A 19,337-nucleotide genomic window follows, 5' to 3' on the forward strand; every position below is an offset into this window, starting at 1 on the left:
TTAATGCTTGATGTCCAGACTTGGACATAAAATATTGTATATTGAATACTAAAAACAAAGTAGTTATTATTGTTAATTTTTTATTTCACTTTAACTTCCAGGATACATGTGCAGAACATGTAGATTTGTTACATAGGTATACATGTGCCATGGTGGTTTGCTGCACCCGTCAACCTATCATCTAGGTTTTAAGACCTGCATGCATTGGCTATTTGTCCTAATGCTCTCCCTCCCCTCGACCGCCACTGCCTTACTGGCCTCAGTGTGTGTTGTTCCCCTCCCTGTGTCCATGTGTTCTTATTGTTCAATTCCCACTCATGAGTGAGAACATGCAGTGTCTTGTTTTCTGTTCCTGTGTTAGTTTGCTGAGGATGATGGCTTCCAGCTTCATCCATGTCCCTGCAAAGGACATGATTTCATTCAGATATGGCTGCATAGTATTCCATGGTGTACCACATTTTCTTTATCCAGTCTATCAATGATGGGCTTTTGGGTTGGCTCCATGTCTTTGCTATTGTAAGTTCTAAGTAACCCATAAAGGAAAACCTATCAGATTAACAGCAGAAACCTTACAAGCTAGAAGGGATTGGGGTCCTAACTTTAGCCTCCTTAAACAAAATAATTATCAGCCAAGGATTTTGTATATAACATGGTGTCTCCATGATTGGTATAATAGTCCAACTTCTGAATTCTTTTTCTGGCAATTCAGAGATTTCATCTTGGTTTGGATCTATTGATGGTGAGCTAGTGGGATCTTTGGGGGATATTAAAGAACCTTGTGTTGTCATATTGCCAGAATTATTTTTCTGTTCCTTCTCATTTGGGTAGACTATGCCAGAGGGAACATCTGGGACTCGAGAGCTATTGTTCAGATTATTTTGTCCCATGGGGTGCTCCCTTGATGTGGTGCTCTCCCATTTCCCCTATGGATAGGGCTTCCTGAGCGCCAAAGTTCAGTAATCGTTATTCCTATTTTGGATCTAGTCATCCAGCAGAGCTATCAGGCTCCAGGATATACTGGAAAGTGTCTGCAAAGAGTCCTGTGATGTGATCCATCTTCAGGTCTTTCACCCGTGGATACCAGCACCTGCTCTGGTGGAGGTAGCAGGGGAGTGAAGTGGACTCTGTGAGGGTCCTTGGTTGTATTTTTGTTGAGTGTGCTGGTTTTATGTTGGTTGGCCTCCAGCCAGGAGGTGGCGCTTTCAAGAGTGTATCAGCTGTACTTAAGCAGGGAGGGTACAAGCTTGTCCTAGGGTCACTTTTGGATGACTATTCCGGTTTCTCATGCAGTGGGGAGGGCCATAGAGGGATTATGTCCCTTGTCTTCAACTACCATGGTGGGCAGAGAAAGACCATCAGGTGGGGGCACGGTTAGGCATGTGAGCTCAGACTCCCCATGGGTGGGGCTTGTTGTGGTTGCCTTGTGGGATGGGGGGTGTGGTTTTTCAGGCCAATGGAGTTATGTTCCCTGAGGGATTGTGACTGCCTCTGCTGCAGCCCCCAGGTTGCCAGGGAAGTAGGGGAAAGCCAGCTGTCACAGGCCTCACCAGCAACTAAAGAGCTTGCAGCCCAAAAGACCAGACTCAGTCCCACACCATGCCCCCTAACAGCACCAAGTTTATTTCCAAGCAGCTGGTGAGCAAGACTGAGAAATTGCCTCAGGCTTCAAGCCTCCCAGCTGAGAAAGCAAGCCGACTCACAGTTCCTCAGCTGTTTCATGGAACCTGCAGCTGTAATCCACCTCCTTCAAGGGTCTGTACACTCTCTCAGCTTTCCTGGTATGTTCCTGTGGTAGTTCTTGGAGCAAAAGTTCATGAGGTGGATCTCCATATGCTGTTCAGTCCTTCCAACTGTGAGCTGTACGTTAGTTCTGCCTCCTATCTGCCATTCCCCCCCCCCCCCCCAGTGTTTGTTATTCTATGTGGAATATGGTTTATACGTTTGTAACATCAAATCAATTACAGTTAACAAGAAAATGAACACTTCAAAAAAAAGGAAAACATTCTCACTAATACAGATATTCAGTGGGCAATAATTTCTGCTGCCCTTTCGCTTGGATGATGTAGGCTTTATAGGAAATCATAGGTTTGAGCTGCATAGAAGTAGCGGATTGTATGCTCCATAGAGGACTACAAAAAATATCTCCAACCCACATGCTGCTCTTACAATGTAACTTTGAAGTTATTCTAACTAAAAGATAAGTGTCTGCATTTCTTCTGGGAGCTGGGTGGTAGACTTTTAATTTTGAGAGATATCACATGATTTGACATCTGAGGCTGGTTCATTTAAGGAAGAGCTGAGATCTTTGAAGCCATGAATGTTAATGTAAGAAGTCCAAGGTTTCTATGCCCCGAGGAAGGACAGGATATGTGAAGTACTGGTCTGGAGGACAAAGCCAGTAGAAATCTTGCTTGCTGCCAGCATCTACCAACAGATGTGTGAGTGCACATGCCACCACTTGATTCTTTTGCGCAGAAACTGAAGCCTCTCAAGTGAAGCTTCTGCTGTCATGAGCAGATACAAATTCTTTTTGCTTATCTTCTGAATTCCTGCCCCACAGTATCTGTAAGCATAATAAAATGATTGTTTTAAACTGAACATTTGGGGTAGTTTAATATGCATTTGTAAATAATTGGAGCTGATAATGGAACCGCTTGTAGGGTCTGCCATAACCCAAACCTAAACTATACAACATTTCTTTGAGCCTTAAGGTTTCTGTTAATGACAGCCTAAAGGGAGTTAGGAATCATCTTAATGAAGCCTGCATGGCCTAGAGAAATCTGTCAGAGAAAGTTTAAAGGAGATTAAGGGAAATGACAGTGGGAACTAGAAGAAAGGTGACACATCATACAGTGCCACTAAATTTGACAATACTCCTGCCTGAATTAATTTGCAAAACAGAAAACATCCCTAGTGAACTCAATGATCTAGTGAAGGAAATCTCCAGGCAAAATTTTTGAAGATGCCACCTGGCCTTTTCTCTCTGCATTTAAATCAAATGAAAGAGAAGAGATAGGAGCTAAAGAATTGATGGTTAAATATTTAAGTAGTCAAGGATTGCAGAGTTTTAAATTAAAACTGCATCTTTTGCCAACCTCTCCAGATGGCAAACCATTCTTAATTTAAGAAATAGCTTCCAGGAAAAGATTCAATCCAAGGTAGAACTGCAAGATCTTATGTTAAGACCTTAGAAAAGATCTAAGATGAGGTCTTATGTAACCTTTCGGACAGACAAAAATTCTTCCAAAGAGTGTGAGATTATTCCTCAAAGGTCTTCTCTATTAAACAAATGGTTTTCTAAGAATCTTAAGGACTGCCCTATAGCAGTACCATAGGGAGACCAAATAGATATGAGATTATCTTGATGAGATTGTGGGTGTGACTCTTGTCTCTGGAATAATTTATAAATTGACACATACTCCAAAGCTTTAAAAGTTTTGTTTAATGGTGTTCATAAACTTAAAGGGATAGTTAAAACAAACAAACAAACAAACAAACAAAAAAGATTACTGCCCTTCAAACTTCCACAAGCAAAAAAAAGATTGCTAAAAATCTTCTCAGAGATTACACATATATACTACCCCCGATGAAAAGAAAAGGATGATTTAGATGGTGAAACAAGTAGTCTAGTAGGCAGATTCAAAAGCCCCAGAGAATAACTGAGTCTTAATCTAAAAAATAAATAACCCAATGAATTTTCAAATAACTAGAGACCAATGACTGGGGTGTGCCTCCTGATTTTCTCATTTTAAACTGGGAACGTCTATTGTGGTTACATACGTCTATCCCACCATAGTATGATGACTGTGTGGTAGAGTAGAGAAAGACATTTTCTTTACACCTTTAAACATATATATTATTACTTCCCTGGTCCTATATATGTCTGCTTATCACTTGGGTTAATATAAGGATCCCAGTTTTTCCCCTACTGCATGACAACATATTCACAAAATATAACTGAAGTAATTTTTTTCAGCATTCAAATCAAATGATGTCCCTCTTTGCCCAAAATTCTGCAATAGCTTCACATCTCACTTGGAAAAAAAAAAAAAAAATAGTCCTTACTATGAACAGAAGACTAGCCATCTTCTGTACCAGGATACTGAATGGCTGATTCTAATATTTCTTTCTGTGTAATTGGATAGTAAGCCCATACTCTTTGCCACATAGCTCTGTGTGCTCTGCCATTGTAGATTAAAAATATTTATCTCCCATATTAATATTAGACTTGGCTACGTAATTTGCTTTGGTAATGAAATATGAATCTATTTGACATAAATAGAGGCACAAAATATGCTTTTTTTGGTCTAGTTTCCCATCTACTGTTTTCCCTAAAAAGAGCACACCTCAGCTGCGGGTCCAAAGAGGGACAAATGGAGCAGCTCTTGACTCTTTTTACAGACAAATAACAAATGCGTCTGGCCCTCATCCAGAAGTAGAAGAGCCCAGTCAAGTCCACGCTAGATAAGCTGAACTCCAGGACACCTGATACTTGAGGATGGAAAATACATTTTTTTTTTTTTTTTTCTGGTAAACCAGGTGTCTGTATGCCTGCTTCCTTGTTGTAATCAGAAACATTTTCACAACTATGACCTCTACCCCTCCCATATTTTAACCATCTGGATTTTTTCCTTGAGTATTTGTACATCTGATAATTGCATATTTGTTGTTAATGTCTTTTAATTGCCTGCTTCCCTCTCAAGCCGACAAACTTTATGAAAAAGGGAAAGTACGTTTTTGGTTTGGTTTTTGGTGTGTTCACAGCACCCCAACTATTGCATGGTTCATAATGGGACCTCAAAATGTATTTAGTAAACAAAGTGAAATATGTACATACTTGACAGTGTGTTAATTCACTATGAGTTTTTATTCATGTTTCTGGTCAGAGTGACCAGGATACATCTGAAAAAAAAAAAAAAAAAAAAAAAAAAAAAAAAAAAAAAAAAAGCTATGTAGGTTAACCTGTATTAGGTAAAAGACTATTGGAGGTGTAAATCATTTATGTTTTATTCTGATTTGATGTGATTTCTGTGTGTGGTGAAACTCACACAGAATATTCTGCATAAGGTCAATTTATCCTGTGGTACCAGAGAATATTTCTGCATAAGGTCAATTTATCCTGTGGTACCAGAGAGGGTTAGCTACAGAAATTATCAAAGGACCTCACTAGAGTTTATCTTTACCTACATGGTGAGTTCATGAAATGAGCATTAGAGACAGGATTTTAATGAGTACAGTTTACAAAATACTGCTTTCATTAGATTCTATAGGAAATAATAACACTGAGTGAAAGTAATTTAAAATATTTTAAAGGATTATTGATTTCATCAAAACAGAAATACATATAATCATTTAATGAAGATTTTACTTTATTGTCATTCTTTATAACACCATACATAGCAAAGATGTATTAGCTTCACTAAATAAGTCTTGCATCTGAGATTCTTGTTTTCTAACCAGCAAAATATTAAAAGGCAAAACTTTCCTTTTTGATATTTTTCTTCCTAATAACATAACTTTCAAAATGTATCTCTTCTTTATGATTATTGTAGGTTTGGTAACTGAATATTGGAGGCATATGTCAGTCCTCTAATAATGAGCATCACACGAGGTGTCCGTTGATTACCAATGCAGAATACCTAAGCCACTTGTTCACTTCCGGTTTAATATTACACAATTTTATTGTTATTGTAATAATGCTTTTGTCATAATATTTTTTGATACTGTTATATAATAATGCTTTTTTAAGAATTGTTTTTTATAAATTAGTTATTCATTATCTTTTTATAAATAACATTCAAATTATTTTATAATGAAATGTTAATGAAACATTTTATTTTTTGTTCTTAAGTTTTGTGGGTACATAGGAGGTGTATATATAATTATGGGGTACATGAGATATTCTGATAACAGAACATGAAATAAGCACATAATGAAGAATGGGGTATCTATCTGTTTAAGCATTTATACTTTTAGTTATAAACAATCCAATTGGACTCTTTAAGTTATCTTAATATGTACAATTAAGTTATTAGTGAATATAGTCACCCTGTTGCGCTGTCAAACAGTATGTCTTATTCATTCTCTCTAACTAATTTGTGTCCCCATTAACCATCCCCACCACCTCTCTGCCCCCTCCTTCCATTTTGAGCCTCTGGTAACCATCTTTCTACTCTCTATGTCCATGAGTTCAATTGTTTGGATTTTTAGATCCCACAAATAAGTGAGAACACATGATGTTTTTATTTCTGTGCCTGGTTTATTTCACTTGACATGGTGATCTCCAGTTTTATTGATGTTGTTGCAAATGAATGGATCACATTCTTTTTTATGATTGAATAGTACTCCATTGTGTATATGTACCACATTTTCCATATACATTTATCTGTTTATAGACACTCTTTTCATGCTGCTGATAAAGACATACCAGAGACTGGGTAATTTATAAAGAAAAAGAGGTTTAGTGGACTCACAGTTCCATGTAGCTGGGGAGGCCTCACAATTATGGTGGAAGGTGAAAGGCACGTCTTACATGGCAACAGACATGAGAGAAATGACAGTCAAGCAACAGGAGAAACCCGTTAAAAAATCATCAGATCTCATGAGACTTATTCAGTACCATAAGAACAGTATACAGGGGAAAGTGCCCCCATGATTCAATTATCTCCCACCTGGTCTCTCCCAAAACAGGTGGGAATTATGAGAGTTACAGTTCAAGATGAGATTTGGGAGGGGAAACAGCCAAATCGTATCAGACACATAAGCTAATTTAAAATCTTAGTTATTATAAACAGTGCTGCAACAAACATGGGAGTGCAGCCATCTCTTTGATATACTGATTTCCTTTCTTTTGGGTATATACCCAGAAGTTTGAGATTGTCTATTCAGATTGTTTGCCCATTTTTGATTGGATTATTTGATTTTTTTCTGTAGCATTGTTTGAGATCCTGAAGTATTCCGATTATTAATCCTTTGTCAGACGGGTAGTTTGCAAATATTTTCTTCCATTCTGTGGGTTGTCTCATCACTGTCTTGATTGTATCCTTTGCTGTGCCGAAGCTTTTTAACTTATGTGATCCCTTTGTCAAATTTTTCTTTGGTTGCCAGTGCTTGTGGTGTATTGCTCAAACAATTTTTATCCAGACCAATGTCCTGGAGATAATCCCTAATATTTTCTTGTAGTAGTTTCATAGGTTTAGGTTGGAGATTTAAGTCTTTAATCCATTGTGATTTGATTTTTGTATATGGTGAGAGATTCCAGCACCATCTGTTGAAGACTATCTTTTCCCCAGTGTATGTTCTTGCCAGCTTTGTCGAAAATGAGTTAACTGTAGGTGTATAGATTTCTTTATGGGTTCTCCATTCTGTTCCTTTGGTCTATGTGTTCATTTTTGTGCTAGTACATGCCATTTTAGTTACTATAGCTCTGTAGTATAATTTGAAGTCAGGTAATGTGATTCTTCCAGTTTTGTTCTTTTTTCTTAGGAAAGCTTTGACTATTATGGGTCTTTTGTGGTTCCAAATGCACTTTAGGATTCTAATTTTTATTTGTAAAGAATGTCATTGGTATTTTGATAGGGATTGCATTGAATCTAGATTAGTTACTATAAATATTTTAACAGTATTATTAATAATTATTCCAATCAATGAACATGGAATCTTTTTCCATTTTTTTTTGTTTGTTTGTTTCTTCCATTTCTTTCATCAGGGTTTTATAGTTTTCATCATGGAGATCTTTCACTTATTTGGTTATTTCCTAAGTATTTATTTTTATGTGTGGCTATTGTAAATAGGACTATTTACACTGTGAACAATTTCACACTGTTCAATACTGGCATATAGAAATACCACTGAATTTTGTATGGTGATTTTTTATCCTGCAACTTCACTGAATATGTTTATACGTACTTATAGTTTTCTTGTGGAAAACTAATAAAAACTCTTCATCCACTTGCCTTTTAGTGTCTCATTTTTTTTCTAGATATCTTTTTGTTCTGACAATGTCTTGAAAAGTTGTAGTTGTAATTGTTTCTGTTTGGTTCATTTTGTAGTCTTTTTACTTGGGAAAAAAGTAGTTTACACACTATAGTTACAATGTTATATGATTCTGTGTTTTTCTCTGTATTTACTATTACCAGTGAATTTTGCACCTTTTGTTGATTATATGTATTGCTCATTAATGTCATTTTCTTTCTGTTTCAATTACTCTTTTTAGTGTTTCTTGTAGGAAAGGCCTGGTATTAATGAAATCCTTCAGTTTTTATTTGTCCCATAAAGTCTTTTTAAAAATTATTATAGTTTAATATTAAAATGATTCTCCATTCTCTAAGTGACATTTGTAGGTAATGTGATAAACCTGAAAATATGGCTTTTTAAAATATTTTGATAGGTTATTAGGATACAGGTGGTGTTTGGTTGCATGAGTAACTTCTTTAGTGGTAATTTTTGAGGTTTTGGTGCACCCATCACCCGAGCAGTAAACACTGCACTCTATTTGTAGTCTTTTATCCCTCTCTCCTCTCCCACTCTTCCCCCAAAGTCACCAAAGTCCACTTTATCATTCTTATCCCTTTGCGTCTTGATAGTTTAGCTCCCACATATCAGTAAGAACATGTGATGTTTGGTTTTCCACTCCTGAGTTACTTCACTTGGAATACTAGTCTCCAATCTTATCCAGGTTGCTGCGGATGCCGTTAATTTATTCATTTTTACGACTGAGTAGCATTCCATCATGTATATACACCACAGTTTCTTTATTCACTCATTGATTGATGGACATTTGGGTTGGTTCCACAATTTTGCAGTTGTGAATTGTGCTGCTATAAACATGCTTGTGAAAGCATCTTTTTCATACAATGACTTATTTTCCTCTGAGTACATATCCAGTGGTGGGATTGCTGGATCAAATGATAATTTTACTTTTAGCTCTTTAAGGAATCTTCACACTGTTTTCCATAGTGGCTGTACTAGTTTACATTTCCACCAGCAGTGTAGAAGTGTTCCCTGATCACCGCATCCACGCCAACACCTACAGTTTTTCCATTTTTCAATTATGGCCATTCTTGCAGGTGTAAGGTGGTATCACATTGTGGTTTTGATTTGCATTTCCCTGATCATCGGTGATGTCAAGCATTTCTTCATATGTTTGTTGGCCATTTGTACGCCTTCTTTTGAGAATTGTCTATTCATGTCCTTAGCCCACTTTATGATGGGATTTTTTTTTTCTTGCTGATTTGTTTGAGTTCGTTGTAGATTCTGGGTTTTAGTCTTTTGTCAGATGTATAGATTGTGAAGTTTTCTCCCACTCTGTGGGTTGTCTTTTTACTCTGCTGACTGTTCATTTTGCTGTGCAAAAGCTCATTAGTTTAATTAAATACCAGCTATTTATCTTTGTTTTTATTGCATTTGCTTTTGCGTTTTGGGTCATGAAATCCTTGCCTAAGACAATATCTAGAAGAGTTTTTCAATGTTGTTGTCTATAATTTTTATGGTTTCAGGTCTTAGATTTAAGTCATTAATCCATCTTGAGTTGATTTTTATATAAGGTGAGAGACGAGGATTCAGTTTCATTCAACTACATGTGGCTAGCCAATTATTCCAGCATCATTTGTTGAAAAGGGTATCCTTTTCCCATTTTATATTTATATTGCTCTGCCAAAAATCAGTTGGCTGTAAGTATTTGGGTTTATTTCTAGGTTCTCTATTTTGTTCCATTGTTCTACGTGCTTATTTTTATACCAATGCCATGATGTTTTGGTGACTGTGGCCTTACAGTTTAGTTTGAAATTAGGTAATGTGATGTCTCCAGATTTGTTCTTTTTGCTTAGTCTCGCTTTGGCTATGTGGGCTCTTTTTTAGTTCTATATGAATTTTAGGATGGTTTTTCCTAGTTCTGTGAGGGATGATGGCGGTATTTTGAAGGGAATTGCATAGAATTTATAGATTGCTTTTGGCAGTATGGTCATTTTCACACTCTTGATTCTATCCATCCATGAGCATGAGATGTGTTCCATTTGTTTGTGTCATCTATGATTTCTGTGTACTTACTATTACCAGTGAGTTTTGTACCTTCTGGTGACTATACATTGCTCATTAATATTCTCTTCTTTCTGATTGAGTTATTCCCTTTACCATTTCCTGTAGAAAAGGTCTGGTATTGATGAAATCCTTCAGCTTTTATTTGTCCCACAGGGTCTTTTTAAAAATTTTATTGTGTTTTATTTCAATATTGAAATGATTCTCCATTCTCTAGGTGGAATTTGTAGGCAATATGATAAACCTTCATGTTGAAGGATATTTTCAGCATATAATACTATTCTAATACTACTCTAGGGTAAAGCTTTTTGTTTGTTTGTTTTGTTTTGTTGTGTGTGTGTGTGTGTGTGTGTGTGTGTGTGTGTGTGTGTGTTTCCCCTCAGCACTTCCAATATATCATGCCAGTCTCTTCTGGACTATAAGGTTTGCACTAAAAAGTTGGCTGCCAGAAGTATTGAAGCTCCATTGTATCTTATTTGTTTTCTTTCTCTTGCTGCTTTTATAATTATTTCTGTATCTTTGACCTCTTGTAGTCTGATTATTAAATGCTTTCAGTGAATCCTCTTTGGGTTAAGTCTGCTTGGTGTTCTACAATCATCCTGTACTTTGATATTGGCATCTTTCTCTAGGTTTGGCAAGTTCTCCTTATTAGGCCTTCGAATACACTTTCTACTCCTATTATCTTTCTCTGCCTCCTCCTTTACTGCCAACAACTCTTAGATTTGCCTCTTTGTGGCTATTTTCTAGATCCTGTTTTATATGCTTTATGTTTTATATTCTTTTTCTTTTGTCCCCTTATATAGTTAGGCTTTGTGTTCCCACCCAAATCTCATCTTGAATTGTAATTCCCATAATCCTTACATGTCTAGAGAGAAACTGGGTGGGAGGTGAATAGATCATGGTAAGTGGGTTCTCATGAGATCTGATGGTTTTATAAGGGGGATTTTCCCCTTTGCTACTCACTCATTTCTCTCCTGCTGCCTTGTGAAGAAGAATGTATTTACTTCCCCTTCTGCCATGATTGTAAGTTTCCTGAGGCCTCCCCAGCCATGTGGAACTGTGAGTCAATTAAACTTCTTTTTTTAATAAATTACTCAGTCTCAGATATTTCTTTATAGCAGTGTGAAAATGGACTAAAACATCTCCTCTGACTGTGTATTTTCGAATAGTCTGTCTTCCAGTTCACTAATTCTTTTTTCTGCTTGATGAATACTTTTGTTAAAGTACTCTGGTGTCATTCTTTAGTATGCTAATTGCAATCTTCAGCTGCGGAATTTCTGCTTTTTAAAAAATTATTTCAATCTTTTTGTTAAATTTATCTGATAGAATTTTGAATTCCTTCTCTGTGATATCTTGAATTTTTTTGAGTTCCTTCAACACAACTATTTTGAATTATGTGTCTGAAAGGCCACATATTTTTGTTTCTTCAGAATTGATTCCTTGTGGTTTATTTAGTTCCTTTGGTGAGGTCATGTTTTCCTGGATGCTTTTGATGCCACTAGATGTTCTTTGGTGTCTGAGCACTGGAGAGTTGGCTATTTATTGTAGTCTTCACTGTCTGGCTTATTTGTAGCCATCCATCTCAGGAAGGCATCCCAGATATTTGAAAGTACTTGGATGCTGTGATCTAAGCTGTATCTGATTTAGGCAGTACCCCAAGCCCAGTAATGCTGTGGTTATTGCAGACTCATAGAGGTACTGCCTTGAAGGTCTTAGGCAAGATTTGAGATAATTTTCTGTATTATCAGGCAGAGGCTTTTGTTCTCTTCCCTTACTTTCTCCCAAACATACAGAGTTTCTGTCTCTGTTCTGAGTCACCTAAAGCTGAGGGTAGAGTGACACACACACACCCCTGTGGCCACCACCACTATGACTGTGTTCAATGAGACCTGAAGCCTTCAAAGTTCTAGGTCTCACCCAAGGCCTGCTCTGACCACTCCCTGGCTACCAACTATGTTCACTCAAGCCCTGGGTCTCCACATTCTTCAGGTGGTAATACCAGCCAGAATTGTGTGCTTCTCTTCAGAGCAACAAGGTCCCACAGACCCTGGGCAGGTCCAGAAGTGCTGTTCAGGAGTCAGGGATTTGACTCAAAATCCATAGAAATCTACCTGGTGCTATATGGTATTATGGCTGAGCTGGTGCTCAAAGCACAAGATGCAATTCTTTCCATTCTTCCTTCTCCTTCCCAGTGGCAGAGAAGCCTCACCTCATAGCCATTACCACTTGAGGCCACAAGAAGTACTGCCAGACTACATGTGATGTTCCCTTAAGAGCCAAGATGTCTTCCGTCAGCTTGTGGTGAATGCCACCTGGCCTGGGACTCACCTTTTAGGGCAGTGGCTGCCCTGCTGGGGCTCAGAGCAGGTCTAGAAATGCCATCTAAGAGTCAAGTCCTGAAATCAGGGACCCCATGAGCCTGCTTGGTAACTCTACCCACTGTGGCCATGCTGGGACCTAAGATGAAAGAAAAAGTACCCTTCACTTTCCCTCTGCTTTTCTCAAGCAGAAGGAGTTTTGCCCCAGAGCCACCACAGCTGGCGATGTACTGTGGTGGCTCTGGGGACTTCACCTGAAGTCCACAAGTCTCAGAGGCTTTCCCAACGCTCTCAAGGTAGCACCTGGGTATCACTGCTGGTTATTCAGGGCCCAGGGGCTCTTCAGTCAGCAGGTGATAAATGCTGCCAGGACTGGGTCCTCTCCACCAGTGCAGCAGGTTCTCTTCTGGCCAAGGATGTGTCTAGAAATGTTGTCTGGGAGCTACAGCCTAGCATGGGGGTCTCACAACTGACTGACGCTCTATCCTGCTGTGGCTGAGATGGTATCCCGGATGCAAGACAAAGTCTTTCCCACTCTTTTCTCTCCTCTTCTCAAGAAGAAGACGGAGTCTCGTTTGGAGCTACAAGCTGCACAGCCTGGGGTCAGAAGAGGGGATGCCAGCACTCCCTTGGCTGCCCTAGCTGGTGTCTCAGCCTGTCACATGCCCCCTAATACACTGTTTCTGGCCCTAGTTTAGCATTAGGACTCTCCTAAGAATTGCAGTCCTGTGGTCTAGACTGCCTTTCAAGTTTATTTGGAGACACAAAGTGTTGTACCCCTCGATGGGGAGGTTTGCAGGCACTCAAGTTCAGACATTTACAAATATTGTAAATTAATTGCCAACGTTTCACAATTAAGATAATTCACATAAAGTTGATATTTCACAGGTTCCTCTCCAACCCATCTAGTCCAGGGCAGCCTATCTCTAAAAGATTTACTTGACTCTTGTTGACATTTCAGCTTGAGACTCCAGGATTACTTGAGACCCCTGAATTGCTATGGTAATTCGATTGTTGTGGCATTGTTAGGGATTGAAGATTCTCCTATGGTTAGTGCTGGTTTAAATGCTTCCTCTGTGGGCAGTTGTCAGCTAAGTTTGGTCTGATTTTCCTTTCTGCTTTAACAGAAAAGCACAGGGTTTAATGTTGCAAGATTGCTGTGTTCCCCCTCTCCCAGAACCAGGAGATGCTCTCAGCACCATGCCACCACTGCCAGAGGTTGGGGACAGGGTGGTGTGGGCAATTCTGGACTGTCTTTTCTGTCTCTTCAGTGTCTTTGTTAGTGATACAAGGTTAAAACCAGGTACTATGAGTGCTCACGTGGTTTTTGGTTCTCTGAGTGTGTATTTTCTCTGTAGACAGTTGTTAGCTTGGTGCCCTTGCTGGGGAAATCATCAGTGAAACTCTCTATTCTACCATCTTGCTCCATCCCCAGACATATAATTTTATACTATCAAGGAATTATTCTGGACATTGTAACTCAAAATTTTTATGGAATTAATGTATGCTTTTTCACATAAGATTATTCAAGAGAAAAGTATCTCAGAGTTTTGACATAGAGTGAAACTAAATCTGTGTCGTGAGACAGCAAATTCCTTACTTATGAAATTTCATGTCTCCTTCAACTCCTGGAATTGATTATTCTATTGAGCTTTAATTTGCATAAAGTAAAATAAATGGATTTAAAGTGTCAAGTGTAATGGGTTGTAAGGGATGTCTAAAACCAAGTAATCTGTTCACTTTTATTAAGATATATAATGTTTAACCCCCAAAATTCTATTTAGCCTTTCCCAGACAAGGAAAAGTTACCTTAATATGGCAATATCATTGATATATAACAATTTAGAGCTCAGCATAGTATTAAAATGTCATCCTTATCCTATGACGAAGAAGGTAAAGAATCAGACTCTGCATGTGCTCATGTTTCTTATACTTCTTCAAAAGTGATGAAAATTATAACTATTTTACAGCTGATTAAAAATAAATGAATTAAAAATTTTACTTTAGGTTTAATTTTGATAATTTTATAAATATTTAAAAGCACGTAATTCTACATTTTGAAATGTTTGATATGGTAAAGAATGACAGCACTAACCTAATAACAAGGAAATTTAGGATTGCTTTGCATATTTGAAAGATCATATCAATTGTTTGGCTGGTTTTTAATTGAAAGAAAAATATGTTTAATAATTTGCCTAAATAGGAAGTCACCACTAATCTTGCTAACATTTAATATGAATTATTAGCTATTTGTTTCAATATTTTCTCTCCTAATTTGATGATTGTCCTCTAGATTGCTACTAATAGTTTTCCCTCAATATCAGTTTCTTCTCTTTTTCCTCTTTATAGTAAAGGACCTGTATTTCATTTGCTTGCTTATTTTGTTTGGTTTTGGTCTGGATGTATGATCCTGTAGAAAGCTAAAATCCTACTCCACATCATCTCTTGTATTAGATGGTAAATGTGGTAATGTGACTGTGACCTGGCCAGTGGTACACACGGGGAAGAACTGTGCTTTACTTTCAGGTATTTTCCTGATAAGGAATGGTGCCCCCTTCCCTGTCCTCCACCTTACTACACTAGAAATGGAAATGAGATACATTTGATCAGGTAGATGAAAGAAACATGCCAGAGATGACAAGTCTAAAGCATAGTGGGAGTGTGTAGCCCCAGATAACTTGTGAAGGTAACCTTTATAAAAGCTTTAGCCTTTGTCTTTCTAGATGGTTATATGAGAAAAAAATAAAGTATCTTGCTGAAGCCACTCTATTGTGAAGTTTCTGTTTGGATTAGCTAAAACCAAATCAGAATTCATACTGTGATTTTATCAATCCAAAATTTTCTCAATAAGTAATTTGTTTCTGAAATGAAATATATATAGTCAAAATATTTTCTACTTTTATTATATTTATTGTTTACAGCCCTCTTAGTAAATTTAATAAATCAAATCATTAATATTTCTTAGATTTATCATCTATTTTTAGTTTTAGCAGAATTAATTTCTTGAAAGGTTATTTTATTTACCATGCCATATTATAACAGTTCACAGACTCAAATGTAAAATCATATTCCTAATACGTTTAGTGTCTTCCAATAACAATAAACATTGCGTCTAATTGTTATCATTAATGACTTACAAAATACAGACATCAATAGTAGGTATGTCTTCAGTGATCAATATATTCAGTGAGTAAATATTTTTGAAAACATTTTTTTACAGCAGTTAACTATCTCACCAATATACAAAACAACTTGAAAATACCCATTTTAAATTTTGGGAGAAGTACCCATTTAAAATTCTGTCCTTGTATCTAATAACTTCCTTGTTTAACTTGTTTAAAAATAAAACAAATGATCGGGTGGGAAAGAACTAAGATTGAACATATCTTTTCTACAGTAACCAATTATGTATTATAGAGTAAAGAGTGGAATTAATTCTGGTAGTTTAGCAATGTGACTATTAATAAAATAAAAATGTGATTCTTTCTCATACGTATATTTCACTCATACATAAGAAGTGACGTTGGTCATTTGAATATATTTTATGAACTGCTATGAGTTGAGAAACAGAGCATGAATTGTGTAGTTGAAGAATTTTTCTTACCCATTTAGTTCTAATTATGCAATTAACAAGTTCTTAAATATGTAATCACCTCAAAACTTTTTCAATCTTCACATTTAATTAATATCCAGAGTTCTGAGGTTTCAATCTTTTTTATGGGTTGAAGAACTCTATTCGTTATAGCTACGGTAGTTTCTAGTGATATATTATTTTTCCCTACTGGCAGAATATTTGTCTATGAATATTAATTTTTCACATTTAATACTATTATCTCAAACACAATGAAAAAATGAAAAGTAGTGACTATAGAAAGTCAGGTCTCAATTGATTTTACTTTGTTTCTAGGAGTGTATCACATCTGCTGCCTTAGTTAACTGAACACAATGATTACTACAATGGTAATAGAAAATAAAAGTAAGGTAAGATAAGAAATATTAGAATTTACCACTATTGTCAACAGATAAAATGTCAATATAGTTTTTTTTTAATTGGCTTTTACAAATGATTTTGAAATCGAGCAGCATCTCACAAAATAGAATGAGTGCTCTGATGAACTGAGCAAAAGGGGTTGGTTTTAGGGCAGAAAAGGGCTGAAGAAAGCCTAAATGAGAAAACAAGAAGCTGAGTAGTCTTTTCAAAGTTACTTTTTTATAGTGTTAAAGCAGATGGGACTTCCTTATCATGGCAGCTCAATTAAGTTGGGCTTCTTCTGATTGGTTGCTGTGAATCTTCTGTTTTTCACAGAATTAGTCCAGTTTGATTACATGGCATTGAGCTCAAGGGACCCCATTCTGGTTTAGTCTGCTCTGTTGGGGCCTAATGCAGGAGCTCAGTCTACGACAATGACCTCTGAAAAATTTTTATTTAATATTACTATTTGTATTAAAAATAAAAGAAATATATTTAATTTAATAAAATATATTTCATTCTGTGAATTATTATATTTTTCTATTGATAATTTTATTTTTCTTCCAGGATATTATCTTCTGTTTCCATTAGCCAATGAAATAATAATAATAAAGAAGAAAGAGTGAAAACATCCTTATTTAGAAGATGAATATTCAAATTTTGATAGATCAAGGTTTGCAACTCATATTTTAGAAATATTTGAAACTTTAAAGGTTAGAATAAGAGCCAATTCAGGAAAGTTTTTTAAAAAAACCTCACTATTATTAATATCATAATTCCAATAATTAAAACTAATCAGCAATTGGAAGTGTTGGGGAAATATAATTAAAAATAAAATCTCCTCCCAAACCAGAGAACCTGTCCACAAAAGTAGAAGGGCAGTAAAGAAGTTTTATTATTCAGTAAGCAATAAACAAGAGTATTACGGGGATCACAGACAATCTGCTAAGAGATCATAGAGTTACGAAGAAATCTCACCATTTTGCAGAGCCAAGCAGATACAACCTTTTGCATACATGCTCTCAAGATAAACAACTAGTTCTCAAATAGAGGACTTGAAAGTGCCGTTTTTCATACATAATTTATCATAAACTCACTGCTATTTGGGGTGACCATCTGAGTTAGCCAACTGGTTTTCTTTAAAGGAAAAAAACCTCATATTTTTACATTTTATAAAATAAGCTTTTCATGTTTTTATACGTTTTTTTTCTTTTTGAGATGGAGTCTCACTCTGTCACCCAGGCTGGAGTACAGTGGTGCAATCTCGACTCGCTGCAACCTCTGCCTCCCAGGTTCAAGCGATTCTTCTGCCTCAGCCACCCACAAGTAGCTGGGAATACAGGCGTGCGCCACCACATCTGGCTAATTTTTGTATTTTTGGTAGAGACAAGATTTCACCATTTTGGCCAGGCTGGTCTAGAACTCCTGACCTCAAGTGATCTGCCGACCTCATCCTCCCAAAGTACTGGTGTTATAGGAGTGAGTCACCACTCACTCCTGAGTTCGTTTTGCAAATTGGAGCAAGCTACTTCTACAAAAATTAGATTCCTATCATCCCATAGAAACTGGAAAATTGGTGAGCTGGTCTTCCTTGATGAGTACATCAATGAAATTGTCCCATGTAATTAAGAAAACATGTCTGAGTCATAAAGCTAGCAAGGTTATTTAGCTCTGTTTCCTGAATTTGCATACATTTCCGAGAAACAGAGACAGAAACTAAACATTTTGTAAAGTAAATACTCTAAGAAAAGGGAATGGGACAAATCTCTTCCTTTATTTTCAATAAGGAGGAGTTATTTGTTTGACAGTTCCTTTTTTTCTTAAACTTTATATATTTGTAAGGTTTCTCTTTTTAACTTTCATTTTAAGTTCAGGGGTACATGTGCAGGTTTGTTACACAGGTAAACTGTGTCATAGGGGTTTGTTGCACAGATTATTTCATCACTCAGGCATTAAACCTAGTACCCATTAGTTATTTTTCCTGATCCTCTCCCTCCTCCCACCCTCCACCTTTGGCTAGGCCTCAGTGTGTGTTGTCCCCCTTTATGCAGCCATGAGTTCTCAACATTTAGCTCCCACTTATAAGTGAGAGCATGTGGTATTTAGTTTCCGTTCTTGTGTTAGTTTGCTAAGATTATATTTTCTCTTATAGGAGAAGGATAACGGATTCCCATTAGCTTAATGAAAGTTTAAAATTCAATTAATCATTGTAGTTTTAATAGTATTATAATGTTAGGATTAGATATGTAAAATAAGGTACAATGAGTATCTCCCAATGTTGAGATTCATGAATTATGTTTTGTTTCTGAGATTCTCTTAGTCTTCATATGTGCATACTTCTGCCCCTGAGTATCTCTATCTTTCTGTCTCTTTTTCTCTTGAACTAATGCTTTCCCCCTTAGTCTCTTTCTCCCTTTCTAAAATTTAACATTAATACCTGCTGAATGATTTTTAATAAATCAGATTTATCTATCTATCTACACAAATGTATTCCCCTCCAACATGAACTAATCTCAATCCTTCACTTGTATAGACCTTTGAAAATAGTGCTTAGCAAAGTTTCAATGGACATTTCAAATAATTAAAATTCTAGTGCATTCAGAAAGCTCAGAGGTTTCATGAAACCCTAAATTTCAAAGGAGGTGTGGAAACGCCTGTATGTCCAGGCGGAGGTGTGCTGCAGGGGTGGAGCCCTCATGAAGAATTTCTGCTAGGGCAGTGTGGAAGGGAAGTGTGGGGTTGGAGCCCCCACAAAGAGTCCCCACTGGGGCACTGCCTAGTGGAGCTATGAGAAGAGGGCCGTTGTCCTCCAGACCACAGAATCATAGATCCACTGACACTTTGCACTGTGCTCCTGGAAAAGTGGCACATTCAGTGCCAGCCCATGAAAGCATTCAGGAGGGGAGCTATACCTTGTAAAACCACAGTGGCAGAGCTGTGGTAGGCCATGGGAGTCGACTTTTTGCATCAGTGTGCCCTGGATAGGAGATGTAGATCAAAGAAGATAGTTTCAG

This window comes from Chlorocebus sabaeus, chromosome 2 (genome assembly GCF_047675955.1).
Source record: "Chlorocebus sabaeus isolate Y175 chromosome 2, mChlSab1.0.hap1, whole genome shotgun sequence".
Taxonomy (NCBI): Eukaryota; Metazoa; Chordata; class Mammalia; order Primates; family Cercopithecidae; genus Chlorocebus; species Chlorocebus sabaeus.